We start from the raw sequence: 20,027 nt of genomic DNA, 5'->3' as shown, positions 1-20,027 counted from the left end.
AGACTTTTATAGAGGATACAGTCACGCTGAAAAACACTAATTGAATTACACTATTAAAAGTGTCATTTTAAAACATAAGCAAACGTATTTAGCAAAATTTAATATAAATAAATAAATATATTATTCAATAAAAAGCTATGTACATCCTCTTGGGTAAACTCCAAGAGAACTGAATTCATACAGGTTAAAAGTCATTGCAAAATGAGGAAATATGAAGCAATTTCCGCCACTGACCACTTTGATGTTTGTTATTAAATACAAACATTGAGATTTATTGTAATGTTTTATTCAGATTTTCTGAGGTGTTTATAATCAGGGACTAACAGGATTCACTGATCACATCCCTCCAGCGGGATAGTCGCATTCCCATCTTAATGTGGTTCTTGGATTATGAATACCAGTTGTAGAGGAAGTTAAAGTCACCATGAAACGGAAATAGCGGGTGTCTTCTTTTGCCTGACGTGATGTATAGCCGAGTGAAATGGCTTCTGAAATGAGAAAATATGTAGGACTTAATTTCGTTCATTAGGAACTGATTGGATTATTGGAGTTAACCAATGTGATCTTTTTTATGGCATAAACAAATCTCTGATAGCCCCATCCTTGCTCCATTCCCTGGGACAGAAAGCAAAAAAGTTTGTTTCCAGGAGAGGAGATTGGCGTTTTAAATTTAAGGGGCCATGGCATGAAAATCTGACTTTTTCATGTTTAAGTGCAATGATTGAGTCCCCAGTGCTTCTATCAACCCAGAAAATGTAAAAAAAAACAGCCCTGTAACTTAGTTTTGGTAAACAATTCTCTGCAAGCATGTGAAAAATTAGGTCATTGAAATTTGGCTCTCCTTGTGATGTCATAAGGAGCTCTTATTATAATAATACCACCCCTTAATCTGCACTATCCACCCACTGCACTGCCGTTGTAACACAGTCTCACCCCATGTCGTCAATATTTGACGACACTTGACCATTCGTCATATGTTGACGCGAAGGGTATACCTTTCGCGTCATTTTTTGACGAACTGGGGACTTCAATACTATTACGTCCGTTGCATTCTCTTTCCTATTTTCTTACCATTTTCGCGTCGGTTTAGGGTTAGATTACGCAAAATTAAACAGTGTACGCGAAATGAAACAGTTGTCACCTGGCGTTGGGGTTAGACACAGTTGTCACCTGGCGTTGGGGTTAGAGTTAGGTTTGGGTAGGGATGTCATTATCTAACCCTAAACCGACGCGAAAATGGTAAGAAAATAGGAAAGAGAATGCAACGGACGTAATAGTATTGAAGTCAGAGGCGTCATGCCCATTCAAACTGAGGGGGCACCTGCCCCCTTGGTTTTTTTGAGCCAATGGATTTTGCATCCAACCTCTAAATCAAATAAGCGTCCATTAATCTGTTATTTGACTTTTAATCTGTTAATATGCACAATATTATACATTCTGTGCTGCATCCTTGTCACTTTTCGGAGATTTTCGCCGTTTTGATCATGTTTTGATCATGTTACATTACTTTTATTCTGGCGGCAGCTGGCGCTGCAGTCAGAGCGCAGCCGCAGACGTCATCAGTGTCTGGGTGCGCTCACGAGCTCTCTGCTGTTGCTGGCTTGCTGCTGCATTTGGCTATCTGAGGAATTAAAACGTGTTAGAAACGCTCACAACATTTCCAAACCCCAGTACGGTAATGTGCAGTTAACCTTCTCTGTGTAGAAAATGTATTGTTTTAAATGTGACCATCTCAACGTTATATTAGTAGAGATTCATCTTCTTGGCACAACGCCAAAGTTCGCCAAAGTTCACGCGGGCGCGGAATCTCACATGCTCACATGAGGTAAAATTTAATGCAAAAATCCGTTCCTCTAATAATTGTATCTAAACATATTTTTTAAAATCATTATTGAACATTAAAATCAATCACGTGGCTATAGCTGATGTCATTTTCGTTGTTTATATACTTTATGGATTTAAAATTACATAAATTTTATATGATAATGTAGTTGTTGTGCAAAATGCATTAATGACACAATTAAACAAGCCATTAAGACTTAAATAAAACATGCCGTTTCAGATGTGAATATGATGCAAATGTGTCATTATTCCGATTGAATAGTATTTGATATGAAAGTTAGTCATCACTTTTATTTTGGAGGTTTTTGCATGAAAGCAGGGGTTTTCAGATTGTTAGAAATGTACGTGCCATGGAAAAGACTGAAAGCTCTATAATATTTCGTTTGATGTCTGTGTATACACAAATTTCTGGGAGCTGTTGACACTGTGCCCCCTTAAAAAAAATTGGTGCATGACGCCCCTGATTGAAGTCCCCAGTTCGTCAAAAAATGACGCGAAAGGTATACTTTATTGTGACATGGCCCCTATAAAGAATAAGATTGCACATTAATTATTTTAAATAATGACGTGCACAGACAAATCACTTAAAATAATATTTATATTACATAATAAAAATAAGAATTGTAAATTTTGATTTCATGAAGGCTTTAAATGTGAAGTTTGGAATTTCTGTGCCACTACTGTCATGAAATGGAACTGCAAGAATAATTACTGATTTCAACATCCAAAATTCCCACCACTGGTTAAGGTAACTTTTATTTTGCTCTACTCATTTTATCCTTTAAGTTTTATTTGTAGTTTTTTTTAGATCATAATCCATTTTATTAACATTAAATATAATGAGGAGACTACAATTTGAAATAATACTATATTTTCTATTATATATGCTATATATTTATTATGTAGCATAAGCTGAATGGTGCCAGGGAGACTGAGGGAAGTTAGCGAGGGAAGGTCATAAAAAAATGAACTGGAACGCAGGGCTGGTAACTTGGGAACGGACAGCAGGAAATTCAGGGGAAGCCATCTTGGCCATGACAGGATGTGTTTAGGGATGGTGGTAGATTTGTCCTACCTAGCCATGTTCCCAGTTCGGGATTCAGATTCACTCGATCAGTTTAAGTCTAAACTTTTTTGTTTTTATTTAGCTTTTATCAGTGACAATAAAACTGGTGTACCGCAGTACTTGAAACTTTTGTGCCAATCCTCCAAATATCTCACTGTACACTTGAGGTGAAAGAAAGTATTTTATCATCCAAATAATTACACCCTTCGCCTTTAATAACAGAGAGACATTAACACACTGTTCTCACCGTCAGGCCAAGTTGTTATAAACTCTGGGTTTATTTGTTCCTTTAATGGGTTTTTTCTATCTCTAATGATTTTCCTTTTGGTTCTGAACACCCTGAATTTATGTTACGCGTGGCTGTAGATTTGATAAAGGATACTGTACAAGCGTCTCAACATAGTAAACAACCTCAGTGATATAACCAACACATCCTGCATTGATAGCTTGTAAATGCAACATTACTGCTATAGTTTGTTTCCACAGCAGTGACTGCTGGGATTATTTGGGAAAGAAAGAGAAAGAGAGAGTGGGTGCTATGGCTCCAGTCCAGCATTGTTTACTTGTTAGTGTGTACAAACATGCAGTGTCACGCAGCAGTAATGCAGGTTACAGGACTGTAAAATGCAGCTGGGAGCAAGTCTTTCTTTCAAACATCGCTCATTTAACTTTCTTCCCGTCCATCTAGGTATGAAGAGTTCAGCACCGCCAGAAGACGATGAGTTAGACCATCACCTGACCCAGATGCACACACCGATACCCATAGCAAACTCTTCAGATGTTTTTTCAGACACTTTTATCTGCTTTATATATGTCTTTAACAACAGTATACTGAATATCTAAATAGACATTTGTTCATGGTAAGAGTATAGCGATATTACATGAGATTGTATACAGTACAATGCAAAAATGACTTTCATACTTAGTATTTTGTCTTGTTTTTAGTACAAATATCAAACAATTATTATATCAAGATGCAGTTTCTTGATGAGCAAAAGAAAAAAAAATTAAGACTTTTTTTAAACAAACACACAAATTCACTTACTGTAAATTAGATTAAAAAAAAAAAAAAAAAAACTAGATTTATTTTCGTAGGTCATTTTGCTGCATCTTGATTAAAGAATTTTTTGATATTTGCACTAAAAAAGACAAAAAATATTAAATGAGAAATTGATTTTTCGGCCATGTAGCTTGTGTCAAAGTTTGGTTTTTAGTTTCATCCTCATCATCATCAACTGTTATACATTTGGTTAATTATTGTCTTCACCTGTCCCTTGTTAGCCACCCTTGTGTATATTTAAACCCTGTGTTCTCCGTCTCGGTCCGATCTACCGTCTTGTGAATTTCATTGATGATATATGGTACTCTGCTCGTCATTTAAGTTTATTGTGTCTTTCTAATTAAAGATAATATATTCCTCGTCTCCTGTGTGTGTGCGTACCGTGACAGTATGATTGAGTTCATATTGAGATCTTTGACTTGAGTTCAGTTTGAGACAAACTGAGGAGACAATAGTCACGTGAGACTTTCTCTCTGAAAGACATCTGCAAAACAGCATCAGCTTATTTTCTTCATGAATACGGTCTACGAGAAACAAAAAAGACCTTACGGAGATCTCTGTTGTTTCTCAGAGTTGCTGTCTGATGTAGTTTTTAAGAGAAGCTTTCATCTCATTGTTCTCTCGTCCTCTATAATGCCATAATCGCATGATTATTAGAGGGAGAAGGACACAAGCTTTCTCCCAAACAGAATTATCAGGGGGATATGCACTCTTTTGTAATCCACCATTACGTAAAGCTAATTGAAGAAGAAAGTACCCCCAATTTCCTGCAGTAGTGGCTTCTCAGCCTCTCTCTCTCTGCATGAATGCATACATCACAAACACGCTTGTACACACGCTCGTACTCTCACATCTTGAGAGTCTTTAATAGGTGCTTTTATCAGGCCAGTGCTTTCTGTTGCTTTATTGTGTGATGGTCCTCAGGCGAGGTCTGTTTCATGTGGGAGAGGAGAAACTCAAAGTCAGTTTCGAACCCATAGTCAGCCTTGCTGTTTGCTGCCTGCATGGTACTGTCCAAAACACATCCTCATCCTTAAAGGGATAGTTCACCCAAAAATAAAAATTCTGTGGATTGAACCCCATGACGTTTGGGCTGTTAATGCAACATGTGTTTGTGCTGCAGGAGGCAGTGAGCCATTTTTTTTTTTAAAGCAACATTTTCTGCCCCCTTACTACTACTTAAAAATCTTAGTTGTGTCAACAAATATTTTTAAAGTTGAATTAACTCAAAATTTTAAGGCAGCAAGGTTATTTACTTTCTTTAAAGTGGTCATAGTGTGAAAAATCTGACCTTTTTCCATGTTTAAGTGCTATAACTGGGTCACGAGTGCTTATATCAGCCTAGAAAATGTAAAAAAGATCAAACCAGTAACTTTGTTTTGGTAAACCATTCTTGGCAAGCATGTGAAAAATCAGGTTGTTCAGATTTCGCATGTTTTTGACATAGGTAGCATGTCTTATTATAATAATACCGCCCTTTAATCCGCACTATCCAATCAAGGCACTGCCATTTAGTGCAGAGAGAGAATGAGAAAAAAAATTTATTGACAACACAATTGAGGTTCAATTTCATTGCATCAGTGTTTGCATTTCATCAGCTCAGTTCCATTTTAAAGGACACACCCAAAAACATAAATAATAATAAACCCAAATTATAAATAAATAATCTGTTTATTATGGTATTTTGCACTTAACCCCTTTAAGTTGAACCAACAAATCTTTTTACAGTTAGCAAATTTACAGCGCCACATACTGGTCTGGCATTTTGCTGCCACGTTGGACTTTTTTTAGAATGAGGAAATAAAAAGATAGTAAAAGCTCTGGCTTCATGTAGATGTGGCATTTATTTAGGGGTACCCCCCCCTTTTTCTTCCATAAGAAAAAAATGAGTTTGACATGAACTGAACAATCCAGCCCTAAAATAATTTGCAACATGACAAAACATTTGAAGAAAGAAATTATACGAAATCCGGGCGAAGCTCCACAAACTCCAAGACTTTTTAATGATGGAATGAACCCCCCCACGAAGAAAATTTGCTGATGTAATCAAATAAAAGAAAATATATCATCATTGATTGCCCATCCTATCAGCTCTCTGTTCCCAACACAAAGACAATGAAACCAAATAAAGTGATGAATGATGACCTACAGTATCATCATACAATTGTTATTCATACTAAGAAACCTTACCTCTAAACCTCAGGCAAACCTGTTGACATTATTAGATTTACAGCAAAACATTATACTGAGCAACACTTTGGATGTCCTCACAAGTCATTTTTTATCATGTTTCACTAAATTTGTGAGAATGCTTGGCTTTAACAAGTATAACCAAACCTACACACACACACACACACACACACACACACACACACACACACACGCACACACACACACATACGCACGTGCACACACACACACACAAACACACACACACACACACACACACACACACACACACACACACGCACGCACACACACATACGCACGTGCACACACACACACACAAACACACACAGACACAGCTGTTTTTACTGTAGGGCAGAATGCTAATGAGGCTGCACTTTGATCAAAGAAGTCACTGCAATTACCCACCAGGGGAAGCCTGTGAATGTATGTATATGTGCGTGCGTGTGTGCGTGCGTGTGTGTGTGTGTGTGTGTGTTGTGTGTGTGTGTGCGTGCGTGTGTGTGTGTGTGTGTGTGTGTGTGTGAGAGAGAGAGAGAGAGAGAGAGAGAGAGAGAGAGAGAGAGAGAGAGAAAGACAGACCCATGATCCTCAGCTTTAAAGCACACAGTTATAACGCATGTTCAGTGTATAAAATAAATCCCTGTGGTATAATCACCCACCCAGTCAAACAAAGTAAATCTGCACTCCCAGCTTCTGGAGGATGAAGAAAATTGAAATGAAAGGAAATAGAGGGTTAAACATTTAACCCTCTTCACCTTCGTCCCCAAAACTCAATGATTTTCAGAACGCATTAAACATGTTAATGTTCAGTCTGTCCTCTTACTACAAAAGCACTCTCAGGTCTACAGCAAAAAAGAGAGAATTTAATTTCTGAAAAGAATATTTTCCAGCCAAATAAGAAAGAGTCATTAACTCATTCTTGTGTATCTTGAGACTGTGATGGTCAAAAATGATCCTGCCCTCAGTAAAACTGTCCAGCACTCTTGACAGTCTTCTGATGCAGCCTGATCTCACTGGTATGTGTAGTATTAAAGCAACACTATGTAGTTTCATGTAAAAATGACTTACAGCTCCCCCATGTGGTTGAAAAGCGCAACAGTGCCTGGTATCAGACACTCTTCTGCAGGCAGGGGGAGGGGCGGGGCTGTGTTTCCTACCCTCCACCGCCACTTTCAGAGTGTGCTTGTAGCAGCTAGGAGGCTGCTCAGGTTAACTGGACAGTACAATTTGTCCAGTTAAAAGTTGTTCTATCACTGAAATAATTTTAGAGACATTATTTAAAGGTAAAAAACTACATAGTGTTGCTTTAACACATAACTTTCAAAAACACAAAACATGTTTTTTATACGTTTGTTATAGGTACAAGCTGAAGCGTACTATTTAGTCGTATTTGCAAAATCTAATCATAGCATTATTAAGATTTTACAGCTACAAAACATAAACATTTGTATTAAAATAAAAAGCATAACATACAAACAAGTGTTATCACAATAACTTATTTACAGCAAATTTTCAAAAACACCAAAAGTAGTTAAATGATGATGTGCTGCAGTCGTGGTCCTCTCTGGAGTTTATGATAAAGTACAGAGAAATATTAAAGTTATTAATGCACTAGAACGTTAATTCAGCTTCTCTCTGTGGCTGCATCTGAAAGCGGAGGCAGCTGACTTCCACGGCATGAAGGCAGCTCTGGGAAATGCATTCGGACAGCTTTCATAGGCAGCGTAACAAAATCTGTTTGAAGTAAAGACAGAGAGCGCCTAGACGAAAATCAGTAGGTGAGGCAAGTAGTAAGTCTGAATTCATAGTATTCGAAAAACAGTAGGAGAAAATTACCCTGATGACCGGCAAGTTCCTGAAGTCTTCATTTGACGGACACTTTACTATCTCATGATCTCTGGGAGAGGAGTTATCCCATGAAGAAGAATAATATACTGTTTTAACGGTCAATGAGTCACGATTTCGGACGCAGCCTAAATTTGTGATCCAGTCGCTTTCTTTGCCACCATTTTATTTTTTCGAACTCAACCAGGTTCGACCAATCACATTCCCCGCTCATGCCCACGCATAGAATCATTACAGATGACTTAAAACTAATCCTAACCCTAATATAAAATTTTTGACCTTTGAAATTAATAAAGAATTATTTTCTCTTTGCATTTTGCAAAACATTTCCAATTTTTTATTTAGCTATATTATGAGAATCCTCACAATAAAGCTACTGTAGGTTCAACAAAAAACAAAATTGTAAAATAGTCCAACAATAGCCATTAAAACTGGCCTGAAGATTATTTCTACAAACAGGTTTACATTCACTCATGAATGACTTTGCAGGGGCAAGTGATTTTTTTGATTGACACATCTGCTGGGAGTATGTGTCTGTGTGTGTAGTTCAGAGTTCATGTTTTCATTACTCGATTTCTCTGTTATGTGTGCGTATGTATGTACGTGTGTCTGAATACTGATGGGGAGAGCTCATGGTTTGACTGACAGTTCTGCTCTGTTATCTCAAATGGACAAGGAGCAATAACTGTGTGCCCCATTGACCCAGTAAAGACCAGCATACAGAACCACAGGTCTACTGGATCCTTTGAAGACGAGCTCATGTTCAAGAATAGCTTTGACTGCTCCTAAGAAAGTCATCCATTATAAAGAGTTTTAACATGTGAACTATTCGATCTGCTCTCTTACTGTCAGGTGTGTTATAACCTTATAATAACACTTTTAAAAATAAAAATAAACCTGTTTCCAAAAAAACTTTCTGTTACACAAAAGATTCTTTGTGGTGAAATTTTTTTTTGTAGAAAATAGTAAGAAAGAAATAATAATAATAACTCCTTAAAGACACCTCAGTGCTCGGGCCTTAATGATTCTTTATAATAACTTTTGCCTAAATGATTCTTTGAGGAACCAAATATGATTCTTTCTTGGCATCGCTGAGCTTTATTTTTAAGAGTGTAGAGGATATTATTTATGCCCTAGAAAAACACAAGGCATCATTATTGTTACATTTATTTGGCCTGAGTTTTTGTAAGTGCAGAACAACTGATACATTTACAGCTAAATGATACAGTGATCTAAAGAACCAGTGGTTATAATTGATTTGTAGAGACAGAATGTTCAGTCAGAGTCAGTTTTGAGCTTTGATACGGCGCTTGCTGATTTGCAAACAATAAGATGGACAACAGAGAATTCATGTTGTTTTACAAATCTGAAGATTATGCAGCAGGTGCAGATTGTGTTGTTCTCACAGTATTGCACACACACGGCTGAACGACAGACCTGTGTTTTAGATGCTGTCTGCCTCCCAGGGGATTATGGGCCAGTGGTTAGTCTTACTCTTTTCTCTTAAGATGTCAAAAGCAGAGCAGAGAGATAAAACAGAGAGAGAGAGAGAGAGAGAGAGAGAGAGAGAGAGAGAGAGAGAGAGAGAGAGAGAGAGAGAGAGAGAGAGAGAGAGAGAGAGAGAGACTCCTTGGAGAGATAGAGAAAGATGATGATGATGAAGGAGATCAATACTGCCATCTACTGCTGCCTCTGTTAGTGCAACCCTGAATGATCTCTCTCTCTCTCTCTCTCTCTCTCTCTCTCTCTCTCTCTCTCTCTCTCTCTCTCTCTCTCTCTCTCTCTCTCTCTCTCTCTCTCTCTCTCACACACACACACACACACACACACAAATCCAAACTAAATTTACAAAACCGGACTCTTGAAGCTAAACTATTTCACCTGTACTCAAAATCAAACAAAGCTTTTGAACTTTAGAGTCACTAATATACACTACCTTAAAAAAAAACACAACATCCAGTACATCTGGTTACAAAAAATACATTTTTATTGTAATCACAAGTTTAGTTCAGTAAATATAGTGAATACTTTACTGTAAGTACTGCAAGTAATCCAGATTTTCTTGATTGCTAATACACTATTTATGAAACAATTCACAATTTTCTCACAACTATAAACACAGTCTCAAAACTATACACCAACCTGCACAAACCTCAAACAAAAGTCAAAATCATATTCTCTTCTGTCAAAATCAAACGAGTGTCTCACATGATGCACAACCCTTACAAATACACTGCCTAAAAAACAATTCAAAACACTAAAACCTGTTACTGCATTCAGCATTCAGATTTTTTTATTACTGTACAGTGTTATAATTACTGTACATACACTCCACAATTTTACAGTAGCATCTATACACTATAGACACCTATAGAGAACCATAAGTAATCATAGCATCACTTATAGTTCTACATAGTAATATAGGGTTCTACACATGTGGAACATATGTGCAATATAGCAATAAAAATGGTTATCCATTGATTATACTATAAAAATGCAGCATGAAGTTAAACAACTTGGTTTTGGAAGTCAATTCAATAGCACTTTACTCTACACATCAGTAATAACTGAGTAATGTTATGGTAATATAGATGTAATTTCATGATAATGTTACAAGTATTTACTGTGCAATATCCAGATAATTACTGTGCGGTTTACAGACAATAACAATGTAAGTTGCGTTGATTTAAGGAATAATGAAATTATAATAATTGTAGTGAATATGTGCTTACTGAAATGATAAATGTTCATGATTTACTTATTTATGAAGTAATATTACTGTAATTAAACCAGCCTGATGGTGTTATAAAGGAGTCAAATGTTGGTAAATACATGCTTACTTTTAAATGTTATGGGATAATAACACAGTGATCAAAGAGACTAAAGTCATTGTAGTTACAGATGGTAAAATGTAAAATTGTTACTACCGTGAAAGAAATGAAGTAATTTCACAGAAGCTACATGGTATAAGGGCTCTTGATTTATGTGTTTATGATACGTCAAAAAAATCTTTGCCAAAAATATGTTTTAATATCTTTAATACATTAAGTAGAAAGTAAAGCTTAATTAATATATATTTTTGAATTTGAAAATATATTTAGTTTTAACCTTCATGTTTTTCAAAATTTATTTCAAGGGCAACAAATACATTTCTAATTTTACAACTAATATAGCAAAAATATATATATTGTTCCTGGCCAAAATATAAAAGTTTGTATAAAATTTATATAGTATGTATAAAATTTGCATCTGAAAATATTTAATTTTAATCATATTCAAACCTGTTGTTTACAAGTTTGTAACATACAACGTTTTTCTTCCAATGCAATGTGAATATATTTATTTTTAAAATATCTTTCAAAATTATTAAAAATATGACTAAAAATATATTGGTGAAAAATGCATTTTTGTAAACATCTTTTTTTGTATCTTTTAAATATATTTCAAATTATATATGAAAAAATATATTTTTTGCCATTTAAAAGTACCATTAGAAAAAAGTGTGAACAATGTTGAGCTGTTGTGTTTACTCGATGTAAACTGTGCTCAACTTCTGCCTGTCTGTGTTTAGAGTTTTGCTGAAAGAGTGCATGGGTTTTGCAAACAATATCTACCTATACCTGTTTGATTTGACAAATGTGTTTAGGCCACTGGGAATTTGGTTCAGAGAATGGGCTTTAGTGTTTTAGCAATTCAGAAAAATTGTAAAGAAAGCACCTGAGCTGGGCTATACAGGGACTAAAATATCAAACATTCTGGGGTGGGCTCTTATTAATTAAGCCACCACCCATAAGTAACAGCATCATACAGTAGCAACATGTTTAAACCCATTCCTCTAACACCTGTGGCTGATATCTAATCTGTTTTAATTGATTCTAATGCGTTGAATGATGCATGACACAATTCTATCCTTCATGTTACACTTTATAAATATTTATTTTGGTAAATGAGTGTAATATTCAATTAAAGACAAATACAAAGATAACATACATGTTTCAGTTTAGTCAGCACACTTGTCAATTAGGATTGTGTTCAATGGTTTTTTCAATAGTTTTCAGCATGAGTGAATTCTCTGGAAGAGTAACTATATCATCACACACATTTTTATACACACACATAAAAATCTGTACAAATAGATGTATTTGTTTAAGAGACAGGCCCATTAATTGCACAATACTGGACATGTTAAGATTAAAGGATTACTCCACTTTCATGAAAAAATTCCTGATAATTTACTCACTTTACATCCAAGATGTTTATGTCTTTCTTTCTTCAGTCGAAACGGCCGTCATTTTATATATTTTATATGTTTAAAAGTCTCTTGTCAAGATAAATAATAGTAAATGACATGACTTGTAAATTGATTCAACAAACAAATTTAACCTCCTAAGACCCAAGCTTTGGTTTGGCTTGCATTTCAGATTTCTTCCAGCTATTTGGGGTTAGGAAAAACCAATAAATATAATAACCAAATATTTGTCTTTGAACATGAAACAGTGTAATTGTCCATGTTTGTGTACAACAGGTTCCAGTTACACAGAATAAAGTATTTTGGTGCAAAACAAAAAACAAAAAATGATGTCCACAAATGTGGATACACCAGGTCTTAGGAGGTTCAGGCAGCAAAGAATTTTTACAGTGTAATACGTAAGGTCACACTGATCTGACACATGAATAGTGCAAGGTGAGAAGTTGTGGTTAAAAAGTACATATTTTTATTTGTTTGCCGAAAATGATGATGGTTTTGAAAGATCAATTTTGGGATCATTTAGAGCCCTTTGAAGTGGCATTGAAACTGAATTTTTAAACTGCATTAAAACTGTAAACTGTTGAGTCCGCTATAAGAAGAAAAATCCTGAAAAGTTAACCTCAAAAAACTTAATTTCTTCTTAACTGAACAAAGAAAGACCATGGATGACATGGGGGTGAGTAAATTATCACATTGTTTATAAAAAGTGAAGGAATCCCAGCGATTTTTGTGTGAGCATATCAGTGAACACCCCTGACCACTCGGTGAGTTTCACGTCTTTGTAAACGAAAGTTTAATGTTTTTTAGGAAGGATTGTTCCAGTGCACCATTAAACCCATTGTAAAGGTAGCTGAAACACAAACACGCGAAAATTCTCAGGGCAGCCGCAAATGTCGAAATTTCAGTCAAAACCGTTCTATTTCACCATAAACAATCTGAAAACAGGGCTTTAAGTCTAAAATACCGAACTTGTCCTTTAATGTTATTAATGGACTAATAGCAGTAAATTTGGGAGACAAACTCCTGACCAGATACAGAGAGAGAGAGAGAGAGAGAGAGAGAGAGAGAGAGAGAGAGAGAGAGAGAGAGGTTTGAATTGAGAGGGTCAGGTCTGTGGGTCTGTGACCTCTGTCAGGGTATAATTAGGGTAAGATGTCCTGCAGGGTTTTGTCTAACTGACTGCAGTCTGATTGGATTGAGTTTGACAGCAGCGTGTATACCTGTGGCTTTCACTGTTATGGGATATGTGGAAACTGCCGACACACATACTGTACATGTACAGTTCTGCCAAGCCCATTAAACATCTCTTCTCTTTAATATTATTATCTATGATTATTTTTGGCTTTGGGAGTTTTTGTTTTGGCCTCTGTTTAACAGTCTTTGCGTAGTCAGGCCGTAATATTGCTATTGCTGACGTTTAATGTTATGCGTTAAAGAAGACTTGCATGGACTTTTTTGTCTTGAGTCAATAAGCTTAAACACCATAATTGCAGTCGTTTATTTATTCTTCTTTTTTAGTATTTTCTATTCATATTTCAAAATAATACAACAATGATGATCAGCACGAGTATATTTGTATCAATAGCCAACAATAAATATGGGTCAAAGTTATTGATTTTTTTAATGCCAAAAATCATTAGGATATTGTGATAATTTTCAATGAAGATATTTACCATAAATATATAAAAAATGTATTTATCATTAGTCAAATGTGTTGCTGATGACTTTATTTTGACAACTTTAAAGACAATTTTCTCTATATTTAGATTTTTGCACCCGCAGATTTCAGATTTTCCTACACTGTAAGAAAAGATTTGTTGGTTTAACTTTAAAAAGTAAGTTACATGATTGCCTTAAATTTTGACTTAATTCAACTTAAAAATATTCGTTTACTCAAAAAAAGATGTGTAAAAATTAACAAAAAGTTGAACCAGGTAACTTACTTTTTTAAGTTAAACCAACTTTTTATTTTTTTACAGTGTATCCTAACAAACCATACATCAATGGAAAGCGTATTTATTCAGATAATGTATAAATCCATTTGTGGTCCATGGTCACACACTGTATATCATATTATATCATATTTATAATATATGATGTAATCTATGATGTTTTAGGATATATCACATTTTATATTATATTTCCCTGTATTATGTAAAAATACATTGCATTAATACAGAATACAGAATACTTTTACAAACTTCAACCTTGCATGTTGACAATAAAGTTGTGTTGTATTGTCAAGCTATTTATAGTGTCACTGAAAGGGCAGGAAGTAATGATGAAAAGAATACGAAACAGGATCATAAAATGGTTACTTTATCTACATGAGCATCAGAGCTCAATTTGTCAAAGTATGCACACTAACCATTAGGCCATGATTTTAAACCCCATTGTATCATACTCTTCCAATGTCCATTTATCTCTTTCTGAATGTTTGTTAAGTTTTGTCAAGAGAGATATATCTCGTAAGTCAGGAGCGCTCCAAATTTTGCTGCTCTGTCCTCTGCGCTGTAGCTATCCAGCACTATTAGTCTAACAGGTTAATTACGGCTCTTGATAGATCACTAGGATACTTAAGAGAAGTAATTAATTCACCTAATGACGGATAGGATCTTTTTTTAGCGTATAGCGGATGTTCTTTCTACCTCTCAGATCTTGACGGACAGTCTTACGGCCTTTTTAAGGAAACCGTTCGGATGTTTACAGAGTAGAGTTCGACCCTGGGTGTCACGTCCGCCCCTCCTTGGCCCTGATTAGGGTCCCGAAGCAGTGATAGATGCTGGCGAGTCAGAGGCCGTGATGCCCCAGGCGGGGCTCAGAGGGGATGCTCTTTCTGGAGACGGGAGGGGCCCGTGGAGGAAAAGCCCCGAAGGTGGAGACGTAGAGAATAAAGGGGGCGGGGCTGGAGGTCAAGACCCGCCAGACTCCGTCTCACACCGCCCCTGATCTTGGATGACCTTTGTGGTTCTGTTCTGAATGGACGCTTGTTCCGCCCGCTCTGTCGCTCTGACTCAGTGACATCACTCCTTAAAGAAGTCTTTGTTTTAGGGTTTATGTAGCTGATTTAGAATCACTTACCGGGGTGCGCAATCCTGATGTGACAAAAATTAGGGGCCAAATTGTCTACCCCGAATGCTCCCTCATCTCCGATAACCCCACACCACCCCACGCGACACAGAGGCTATTTTGAGCTGCGTATTTAGTCTGCAAAGACCCTAAACAGTTTTGCTTTTTCTTAAACATAAGGTTTTATTAAAATGAGTTACATGAGAAACATCTACAACCAGTTAAACACTGATACATATCACAATCCTGCTTTGGGTACACAGCCACTGTTTACATTAAAATGAAACATAATTTGCCCTGTAAAAACTTTTGCTGTAGTAATGCAGCTGTTTGGCAGTAACTTACTGTAGATATAAATTTTTGTTATTTATTGGCAACAGTTTGTTGAAAGATAAATGAACATTAAAAATTAACAAGACTTTATCTTTACAAAATAAAAATTAAATAACAGCCTCATGCAAAGCATTTTGGAAACCAGAAATCCTGTTGTTTTTTTCTTTCAGATTTTGGTTCCCAAAATGCTTTGCATGAGGCTGTTATTTTATAGTTTTATTTTGTAAAGACAAAGTCTTGTTAATGTTTAATGTTCATTTATCTTTCAACAAACTGTTGCCAATAAATAACATCAATTTATATCTACATAAGTTACTGCCAAACAGCTGCCAGTGATACTGTCATTTCAACAGAAGTTTGTAACAGTGCTCTTGTGTTTCATTAGGAAAACACTGGCATTTAAAATGTCTCCATCAAGTGTTTACGTGTGAAAACACTTCTAGCTCATTTGTTCACTTTGAAATCAGAGCTTAAGCACCATGTTTTAAGAAAAGCTTTCATGGTTTGAACAACAATGGAGAGGGAGCTTGAGGAAGAGGAGTGAGGGTTAGATAGGGATGAGCAAAAGGAGGATAAAGAGTAAGACAAAGAAGAGGATCAATTACATTTAATATCCGGGCCACTTTGGTTGTCCATGTGGGAGTTTCAGGGAAGCAGGGGAGAGGGTCGCAGTGTCATCCAGACATGGTAATTAAACCTACACCATACAGTAACACGGCACTGCACTCCATAAACATTTCATTGCATACTGAAAGAAACCTTGCACCTACCAAGTCATGCTATTGGGTTGTGCATATACTGATCTACATATACCCATGCCATTGTTCAGGAATACATTTATGTGGATGAGGTTGGCTTTAATGTCATTGGACAAAGGCCATAGTTTTCCCTGGACAAGGTGACAGTAACATGTGCTGCAATTACATACAATGGCGTCCTGCACCATCATGCCACACTTTATCCCTACAACACTGATCACATCATACATTTTCTGGATGTTGTTCATGATATACTTGTTTTAAGGTCCGCAGAATGTAAACCATGCAAGATGTCATCATCTGGAAAAATGTCAGCTTGTATTGTGCACATCAGATCCAAAACTGGTTTGTTACTGATCCCCGTTTTTCTGTTGTCTACTTGACTCAATATCTACTTTTTTGCTTTATTTGATAGACAGCATGTACAGAGAGGACAGGAAACTAGGGAATGAGAGAGGGGTATGTGTGCTCACCTGTGTTTTCAGATCATGGCTGCGGGGTGAGCATGGGGAGAAACTTTTTGTTGACCGTCTTCGTCTTCGTTGCACTGTCTGTCTGAAATATCTTTGCACATCAAGTACATCAAAAAAGTAAGTGCTGGTGTTTTCTAAACTCGTGAAAGAGAGAAATAAAGACATCCCATCATGTGCAATGGCTCAACATAACGCATCTTCAATGTAAACCCTCATGTTTTCAGCCTGCTGCGGTCTGGTTTGGTTTTTGATTAAATCTATGCCACATTAGCATTACTTTTTAAATGTACACATTAATATTTGAGTTCCTTTTTTAAAAAGTAATGCAGCAGATTTTTTCGTTTAATTAATTTGATTAAAAATATTATGTACTGAATTAAACTAAGCATAGTCACATTATGCACTTTATGCGTACACGCCTGTGTGGGAACAGTTTGAGTCAGAAACTGAGATGGCAGGCCAGAGCTCGACATTTTTGTGATGAAATATGCAATTTCTGAATTCAGAACTTTTCAGTTATAAAAACACCTGCAAGACCTGAAAGAGATCAAGCCTCAACCAAAAAAGAGTAACGCAAAAGTAACTAAAAAGTAACGTAAGCATTACTTACCATGAAAATGAACTAAGTAACGCAATTAGTTTTAAAAGTTACTTTCCCCCAACACTGGTTGCAACGTAAACACATTTTTGCTTTTTAGATGTTGCTATTCATTTTGCAATAGATGTTAGGCATTTAGCATTTTTTTGTGTACAATTTTTGGATTTACGTGTGAAGTTTTTGAAATGTATGTCAGCAGTTAAAAAAACTAGCCTATGCAAAACAAGACAAAGGAGAAGAAACCTTTTAGGGCACCATGCCATTAGCAATGTCTCTGGAATAATCCAACGTTATCTCGTGTGTATTTTCATGTAAAGTTTATGGATAAACATAGGTTTAGGGATAGGACTGTATTAGCGGCTTAAAATATTTTTTAAACGCTATATTGTTACTAAAAGTTTCCTACACACGTCTGTCTGTTACGTTGCAAAATATAAAAATAATACATTATGTATTTTAAAGACTTTGTTTAAAGAGGATTTAGGGTAAGGTTAGGGTGGTAACATTATCGATGAAATGGTTAAAGGGAAATTATGCAGCAATATTTTTGGTGTGAAAGATTTGCAGCCATTGGTCACAATGTTGTCCTTCATCATCATGGCACTCTTGGTCCTTACAATATTGCCACATATCACTTTTCTTGATACCCTGCCTCGTTTCAGATGACCATAGGAATGGACCAGAGCAGTCAAGGTTTGGTAACATACGTTTTCACCAGACTCCTTTGGTCCACAATTGCTTCAATGACCATTCACAACTTTTGCCACCATATTCTCCATTTTTAAACCCAATAGAAGAGTTATTTTCACCATGGCGTTGGAAGGTATACAATTGTCAACCCCACTAACGCATATCCCTTCTCCAAGCAATGGAGTAGGAATGTGGTGACATAGATCCAGGGATGGATACGCCACACCAGACGTGACTTCCAGAGAGAACAACTGCTTGTGATGTTGATGAGGTTTTGTGGCCAGACCCAAACAGGAGATGTGGCCAGCGGTCTTTCTTTCCCTGCTTGATTTATTCTGCCGTGGTTTGGCTTGGTGAGTGAAACCACAAAATGATTCCACAGCCCTCCTATAATCATACTTATTAAACCTCACAATGCTGTTAGGTCAGTGGTGATCTCTGAAACACAATGCTATGAAACACTTAATATAGAGCAGGGGGCCGACTGTAGTTCAGCACTGAGAGCAGGCACGGTGTCTTCTGTACTGTGTGCTGACTTACTGTAAATCAACAGGCTGGTTTACATTAGGAGGATTCTCAGATGAGCAGGCTCCAGGTTTCGGGAATTAATGTGTTTATAAAACAGAATCCACAAGAACTGAAAACACATGGAAACTCTGGCCAAAGATCATTATAGGGTTTTCCGAAGTGTTTCCGGAGTTTCCCCGTGCGACTAATCAAGAGGCGGGGGTTGGCTTGATTTCCACAGGTGTTTCTATCAGGAATAATCTCTGGTTCTGGAAAAAATACTCAACTTTCATATAAGGGATTTATTAAACAAACATTCAGCATTCTTAAAAATGTTACATTATATCCTCACAGCACATCTACAATCTCACGTTCATCCAAAACCTTCTCCGCATACACAGCATTTAAAGACATCATAGTTGTGTGAACGCTGCTCCAGATGTTCAATAAAAACATCATGCGGTCATGTCATTAGATTAACAAAACTCACATTATTGGACGCAACTATGAGTCTTCAGTGCACTTTTTGCAAAGAATGTTATTTGTATGATGCATAATGTTGGTGTAGAGGTTCCCATATTAGTCACAAACCTCACTGTATTTTCAACCCAGAGTTGGGTCAAAAAGGGACAAACCCAACTTGTTGTTGTTTTAACTCATTGTTAGGTCAAATATAAATTTTCTGTGTTATTTTAACCCAATGACAGTAAAGCAGGTTTTGGAACGGAGTTTGGCACCGGTGTCTACTGTACTTCCAGCTCACTGCAGACATAAAGTCTATTATTAGCGCTATAGAAATCAAAGAAGAAATAGTCAGCAAATACAGGATTTTCGATAGTTGATCCCATTAAAGTTTCATTATAATAAACCACACAACAGAATCTAGTTCAGTATTCTTTTAATAATTCTGTATTGATTCATGAAAACACAAATGGGGCTGCTGTCTGACAAGGACTTTCATATATATGAAAACACTCACTCTCAAATATCATGTCAGTCCCAACAATATCTGAACTTGCATGCAGCTTTTGTGATGTCCTCTAGTTAGAGAAAAATGACATTCCTTTGTATCTTGCATAGTGGGGTGGGAATGTTGCAGGATTGTTGTGCTAGCATTATAATGGAGCCGCTTTGCATTATGAGAGATGCATTTGTTCCTGCCACAAGTATGGTGACCCCTGCTGATGTCATCAAAACGCGTCTGCAGGTGGCAGCCCGCAGGGGCCAGACAATGCTTCAAGGAAACCATGAGAGAGGAGAGCTACAGATAACTGTGGAAGAGGACATGAGATACACACATATTCAATCTCAGTTAAATGAAAGGTTTCATACCTGTAGAAGAAAGCC

Source organism: Paramisgurnus dabryanus, chromosome 15 (assembly GCF_030506205.2).
Source record: "Paramisgurnus dabryanus chromosome 15, PD_genome_1.1, whole genome shotgun sequence".
In the NCBI taxonomy this organism is placed as follows: domain Eukaryota; kingdom Metazoa; phylum Chordata; class Actinopteri; order Cypriniformes; family Cobitidae; genus Paramisgurnus; species Paramisgurnus dabryanus.
Note: the sequence above shows the minus strand (reverse complement) of the source record.